General features: G+C 44.4%; 1 long non-coding RNA gene across 1 annotated transcript; it reads left to right on the forward strand.

Annotated features, from left to right (window-relative positions):
* Positions 1 to 4,515: 4,515 nt before the first annotated feature.
* LOC113023206 (uncharacterized) lies at positions 4,516 to 5,734 on the forward strand. The gene is made up of 3 exons (XR_003272522.1): positions 4,516 to 4,980; positions 5,515 to 5,579; positions 5,663 to 5,734. It is a non-coding gene; the product is annotated as an uncharacterized LOC113023206 (long non-coding RNA).
* The last annotated feature ends 1,768 nt before the right edge of the window (positions 5,735 to 7,502 follow it).

Raw genomic sequence — 7,502 nt, forward strand, 5'->3', positions numbered from 1 at the left:
TCTGCCTACAGGAGGGAGGTTGAACGTCTGGTGTCCTGGTGCAGCCACAACAACCTGGTGCTGAATGCCCAGAAGACAGTGGAGATTATTGTGGACTTCAGGAAGCACACAGCCCCACTCCCCCCCATCATCCTGACTGACACCCCCATCACCTCTGTGGACTCATTCCGCTTCCTGGGTACCACCATCACCCAGGACCTGAAGTGGGAGCCCACCATCACCTCCGTCATCAAGAAAGCCCAGCAGAGGATGTACTTCCTGAGGCAGCTGAAGAAATTCAACCTGCCAACACGGACGATGATGCAATTCTACACTGCAATCATCGAGTCCATCCTCACCTCCTCCATCACCGTGTGGTACGCTGGAGCCACTATCAGGGACAAACAGAGACTGCAGCGTGTTGTGCTGCGTGATTGGCTGCAGACTCCCATCTCTGCAGGACCTGTACACCTCCAGGACACTGCGGCGTGCAGCCCGGATCTCAGCTGACCCTTCTCACCCTGGACACAGTCTGTTTGACCTGCTCCCCTCAGGCAGGAGGCTCCGGTCCATTCGCACCAGAACCTCTCGCCACAAGAACAGTTTCTTCCCCTCTGCTGTTGGACACATGAACAATAACCACATGACTGTCCCCGCCACTAACACATGACCCTACGCTGTGTCACTGCATCATTTCATGTCTGGCACTGATCACCACCTGCACTCATGTATATATCTTTCTACGTAGCACTCATTATTCTTATTCTCATGTATATATCACATGTATATCTCATGCACATATCTTTCTTTCTACATAGCACTTTAATTCTTATTGTTTGCACTGAAGCACCGCAGCAAATTCCTAATGTTGTAAACCTCAACATCTGGCAATAAACCCATTCTGATTCTGATTCTGATTCTGATCTCAACAAGGATGAATGCACAGAATTTGCAGAATGGGCAAAACAAAATCAAATCAAATCAAAATTTATTTATATAGCACATATTAAAACAACAGTGTTGACCATAGTGCTTCACAGTCAGTAAAACATGAGACAATTAAAACAAACAATAAAACAGGACAACAAACAATAGGTAACAACACAATAAGGCCCGAGTAGAGGGAGTTACAGTAGTCCAATCTGGATGTGATAAATGCGTGGACAAGCTTTTCAAGGTCCTTTAAAGGAAGGAATGGCTTTGCTTTAGATATGTGACGCAACTGGTAAAAGCTGTTTTTTTTTTTACCACAGTGGAGACCTGTTTCTCAAGTTTAAAAGAGCCATCCAGGAACACTCCAAGGTTCCTTACAGTCAGCGAGAGATGGCTATCGAGAGGGCCTAGGGCATCAGCTAACTGGTCTAGCGGAGTGTGACTACCAAGGACTATGATTTCGGTCTTATTCTCGTTCAATGTAAGAAAATTATGTGATAACCAAATTTTAACTTCATGCAAACAGTTGAACAGAGGTTGCAAAGAAGCAGACACATCGGATTTCACAGGTGAATAAATCTGGATATCATCGGCATAACAGTGAAAGGAGATGTTATATTTTCTAAAAATTAATCCCAACAGCAACATGTACAAAGAGAAAAGAGCAGGACCAAGCACGGACCCTTGAGGCACACCACAGTAAATAGGGGCAGAAGCCAAGGAGTGTTGCCCAATAGCAACAGAGAACGATCTCTCTGAGAGGCAGGATTTAAACCAAGTTAAAACCATACCTTTGAGACCAACAACATGCACGCAAAATACTTTGTTCAGTGATGAGGCAAACCTTTATGTGAATGGTGAAGTTAACAAACAAAACCACCGCTATTGGTCTGACACTAACCCAGATTGGATGGATCCCTCCAAGACTGTTGGAACAACAAAAGTGATGGTTTGGTGTGGTATGTGGGGTACAATGATAGTGGGTCCATTCTTCATCAATGGAAACCTCAAGGCCAATGGATATTTGAAATTGCTACATGATGATGTGTTTCCCTCTTTATGCACTGAAGCTGGCACGTTCCCTGAGTTTTTCCAGCAAGATGGTGCACCACGACATTATGGGTGCCAGGTCTGAGCATTTCTAGATGAACAGTTTCCTGGAAAGTGGATTGGTCGTCGTGGGCCAGTTGAATGGCCCCCAAGGTCTCCCGATCTGACCCCCTTAAACTTTTATCTTTGGGGTCATCTGAAGGCAATTGTCTATGGTGTGAAGATATGAGATGTGCAGCACCTGAAACTACAGATACTGGATGCCTGTGCTGGCATTTCTCCTGCAGTGTTGCTATCAGTGTGTGAAGAGTGGGAGAAGAGATTGACAATCCAACACAATCGGCAGCACATTGAACACATTTTATAAGTGGTCAGAAACTTGTAAATAACGCATGAAAGAATAAAGTTACGTTGAAACCAAGCACACCATTGTTTTTCTTGTGACATTACCAATAAGTTTGATGTGTCACATGGCCCTCTTCCTATTGAAAAAGCAAAAGTTGTATCCAAGATGGCCGACTTCTAAATGGCCACCATGGTCACCACCCATCTTGAGGAGTTTGCCCCCTCACATAAACTAATGTGCCACAAACAGGACTTTAATATCACCAACCATTCCCATTTTATTACGGTGTATCCATATAAATGGCCCACCCTGTATACTGCTTGAGAAGAAATGTATTACCCTACCGGATATTGTTCTGTTTTTTGTTTGTTTGTTTTTGTTGTTTTCAGGTTCAATGGTGCGTGTTCTTCTAATGGCCGCCTTCCCACTGGAGGTTTTGATCTACAGCAATTTAAAAGGTATACAGCTTTGAAATTCAGTTCGAATGGTTAGCTAATAGTATTTTAAAAAGCTTACTTCTCTGTCACCAGTTTCTTTACCAAAAAGTACCCATAAAAGTATCTCTCAGTAGCATATCATTGTAGTTCAAATGTTTAGTCAAACAAAGATCAGATTTTTGGAAATCTAAAAATAGATACTCAAATGTTCATGCTTTTTTATAGGAGGACAGAGCAAAATGGACATCGGCACAGAGCGAAGAACTGCCCTTGATAAGGACACTGTGACAGCCATAGTGCTGCACAAAAAGATATGTGCTAAAATACATTTTAAAATGTATTTATAATATATTTTGAAATGTATTTTAAATGCTGTCTATGTAGAGTGCAGACAGGCAGCAGAAATGATATGTTTTATTCTGCTGTCGCTAGCTTATGTTGACAAAGAGAGCAATGCAACATTTTAGCATCCTGGCTAGCCCACACATATTAAAAATTACACACCATGCATTAGTGGAAAAAATAACCTCAGGCATGTGACTTAGACTGAACTAGTATTGGACAGGTATTCACCCACTTCACTTCTACAAAATTGGCAATCTTTCTCACGTTTCATCTCCTCATGTCTAAGTGTTACGTTCCCCTGGGGGATCTAGGCGTTAAGGGGGAAGCAACAAAAGTGACCGGGTCAGAAAAAGGAGTCAAGGAAGCGAAACAGTTAAATAAAACAGTTTTATTGAAGTAATTCAACTAAAAGAGACGGACAAGCCGCTATCACCATAAAAGTAACACAAACAAAACTCAGGCATTGGTCAGTAATGCAAAATGTCAAAAGGAAAACGCAGCTCACTAGCTGACAACCACAAAACACAGCTCACCAGCTGGAAACACCACAAAAAACACTCAGCTCACTAGCTGTAAACCACACAAATGGCACTCTGGCCCAGAGCTCACCCTGCTCTGGGCTTAAATACCCTTAATTGCTGATGGGAGTCAGCTGTACAGGAGGGAAAGGTGGCATCTCAGGCAGGGGAGGTAGTGGGACACGCCCACACAGGCACCCTCAATAGAGAGAGAGAGAGACTAGGGCCGTAACACCCCCTCCCATAAATGCAAACCCATGGTTTGTCAAATCACAGTAACCAAAAGTGAGTCCATAGCCGTGTCAGGACGAAATGCAGGCTTTCCACCTACCAAACCGCGTAGCAACGGTTAGGCATGGCCTGCGGGAGCTGCCAATCCCATCTCAGTGGGTTCACCACATTACCAGAGAGTGGCCCCAGACCCTCAAAACAGTGTCCCATGGGATAGCCGGGGCTTCGAACCATCGCGTGTGGAGAACCCAGCAGGCAGCTAGCAGGCTTCACTGAAACACAAACATGATTGTTAGCAAGGGGTGCAGGTCTGAAGGGTGGTTTTGAACATGAACCGGAGAAAGGATCAACCAGCGGCAGCTCAGGGTTAGTTGGCCTCGTACACTGATTACGGGGTGCTACCGAGCAACTGTGCTCCAGGTTTAGCCTTTTAGTAGGCCTGGCAAGCTTGTCAGTTTGAGAGCCACGACTGACTGTTCTCAAAACAGGCCCCTTTCGTGTTGAGTGGGCTTTCTGTTTGAGTGCCAGTTTGACACAATTGGCAACCACATGGCCAGGCTTGTGACAGAAAAAAAACACAGTTTGGGCCTAGGTCTTAACACCATAACTGCATTTTCCATCTTAGCTGGCCCACTCTTACCTGTCCAGGCTGCGCTATAGTGCAGAGGGATATCCTGTCCTACAGCACTTGCTTTGTGAGTCAGCCTAAACTCATCTGCCAGGGTGGCAGCTTGCTGTAGAGTTGTAACCCTCTGTTCACTTAAATAAAGGGCCACAGACTTAGGAACAGAGTTTTTAAAATCCTCCACCAGCATAAGCTCACGTATGGACCCCACATCATTAACCTGGCTTGCCGCACACCACCTATCAAAGAGCCTCGCCTTCTCCCTGGCGAAGTCAAGATAGGACTGTCCCTGCACCAACTCCAACCCTCGAAAATGCTGCCTATATGTAATGGGGAAGTCTTTAGGACCCAGGGGACCCAATGGAGGGTATAAAAGAGGAAGTAGCAGCAGGTGCTCTTCATTTCCACTGACGAGCGGCTGTGAACAATGGTTGTGTGAGTAGGTGAAGAGCCTGAGAAGTTTTAATTGTCTGCTACACAAACGGTTGTTGTAAACCTCTACAGCAGAGGTTCGAGGTAGTGATGGGCAGATGAAGCCCCATGAAGCACTGAAGCTTTTCATCCAATTGGTTCACCCCAACGCGAAGCTTCATGAAGCTTCATTTGCTCTAGCAGGACACCTACTGGACGTAAAAATAATAGCTGGCATGAATTTGAAGAGTGTGGCATTTTGCACACAGCCTGTAAATGTCAACAACAAAAGGAGTGTGTAAAACACCTATAGTGTAGTGATGGCAGTATACTGTGTATATTTATGCTGGCAGTATGGAAAATGATTATTTGCCGCAAAGTTCGAACCGCTTCATGAACCAGTCACGTGGTACAGCCGGGCAGCGAGGCTTCGGACGTCATCATTTTCAGCTCCTCCCATAAATGAAGCAAGCCTCGATACGCGCTTCGCGGAAACGCCCCCTCCATTACTCGACACACGCTCCGAAGCCTCGATACAGAACGTCCCATCACTAGTTCGAGGTACAGGCTGTTTTTCTTTTAGTGTTTTTTTTAAATTTGTTGAAATGTATTTGATGTTTATTGTATTTTATGTTTTAGTAGTGATTTTTACAAGATAAGCCAAGATAAGCCAGGTGTGCAGCAAACACAGTTGTCTGCTGGAGGTATGTTAACTTAATATATTTGACATTAAAAAAAAGTATATTGATGCACTATAATCTAATTTATATTGTATTGCCTCCTGCAGGGCAGGCTGCACATGTGAATTTGTCACTGTTTTTTTCCTCCTTCTCCTTGTTGTTGTGTTTTTGGTTTTGGTAGGGTCACCTTTTAAAACTGTTTTTTTTATGCCGGGTTTGTTTTTATTTCTACTGGGCTGGTGCAATATTAGTCGGGCAATGTGCAATCCCTGAGTGGGACTCTTACCTTAGGGGAATTAGGATCTTTAGAGGTGCTCTGTGTGGAGTTGCAGTGAATAAGTTTTTATTAAGAGTGATTTTTAGTGCCACCGATTATTGCCTGAACTAGCACTTAGTGCATGCGATAAGTGTTCTGTTGGGCTCGTATTTATTTGGGGTGGATTTGTTTCTTTTAAAGCAACGAGCATCTGGGACCGCCAAGGGAGAGCAAGCCCTCAGGTGATAGTTGCATTGCTGGCAGGTTGCACCAATAACACTATCTTGTGGTCGTTAGTGACCTTTTTACCATTTTGATGTTTTAGGCCTTTTACAAACCCTTTGTGTTCTTTTAAAATAATAAATTTTAACATATCTGACTGATATTGACCCTCTTGTCCTGTTTATTCTGGGCTCGTTCCTGTGAGAGCTTTGGGCCTGAAAGTTTGCACAAGTAGTATAGAGGCCCTTAGCGGTTACTCGGTGGCTTTCGCTCGCTACATATAGGCCTCAGGTACCAGTTCATAGGCTTGGAGGACGGCACTTTTGATCTTTCCATAAACCAGGCCGTCCTGCCTAGACAGACCAGAACACGCTTCTTGAGCCTTACCTGTCAACCGACACAGCAACATCACCCCCCACACATCTTGAGGCCACTGCAGTGCAGTTGCCAGGCGTTCGAACACACTGAAAAAGCTGTGAACACTAGATTCACAGATGTCTGGAACCAGGTGAATGTTATTGCTCACAAACGAGCCTCTAGACACCTGTACACTAGCAGCTGTGTCAACCATTTTGGGGATGGTGAAGGGTTAGAAACACACCACCTAATTAGGACCACTGCCACACCCGTCTGCCAACTCACGCAGACTACCCAATAATTAACCGATTAATGGAAAACTACACAACTTACTTTAACTGACCAACTTACCTCTTGCAGTATACACTAAACAAACACAACTTACCCAGTTCCTAAGCACAACAAACTTTACCTACCTATCTTCTGGAGCGTGCTGGGCTCGAGGCAACTTGAAAGGCGAAACTTCAGCGACTGGAGCCCTGAATTGCCTACCCCCAACAGAGAATTAATCCCCACCCAGGATTACTCCAAAAACAACAAAGGCAAAATAACAAAAGAGTGCCCGAAGGAGGAACTTAAAAAGCTCAGCTGGGCACTCACCTACCTTAACTGGGAAGTTATCTCCAAAGGTAAAAAACAGCCAGATAATCAAAAACCAATTCCAACTCAAAACTCCCTTTTCAACGATCCCGGACGAGCCCCCACACAGGCACCCTCAAGAGAGAGAGAGAGAGACTAGGGCCGTAACACTAAGCTACAGCTCTGGCTGGTGCAGGGCTAAGCAACCAAACAGGAACAGCTACAGCAGGAGAAATAATTATTTGGTCCCCTGCGAATGTTTTAAATTTGCTCACTTATAAAGAAATGAACAGTCTCTAGATGTTAAGGTAGTTTCTTTTAAATGGAGAAAGATAAAATGGCAAAGAAAAATGTGGAAAAAAAAATATGTTAAATCAAATGTTATTGATAGCCTTGAGTGAAATAAGTATTTAATCCCACAACAAAAGATGACATAGTACTTGGTGGAGAAAGTCCTGTTGGCAGCATAGTGCACGTTTCTTGGAGTTGTTCACCAGGTTTGCACACATCTCAGCCTGACCCATTCCTCTTTA

The sequence above is a fragment of the Astatotilapia calliptera genome, chromosome 6 (genome assembly GCF_900246225.1).
Source record: "Astatotilapia calliptera chromosome 6, fAstCal1.2, whole genome shotgun sequence".
NCBI lineage: Eukaryota > Metazoa > Chordata > Actinopteri > Cichliformes > Cichlidae > Astatotilapia > Astatotilapia calliptera.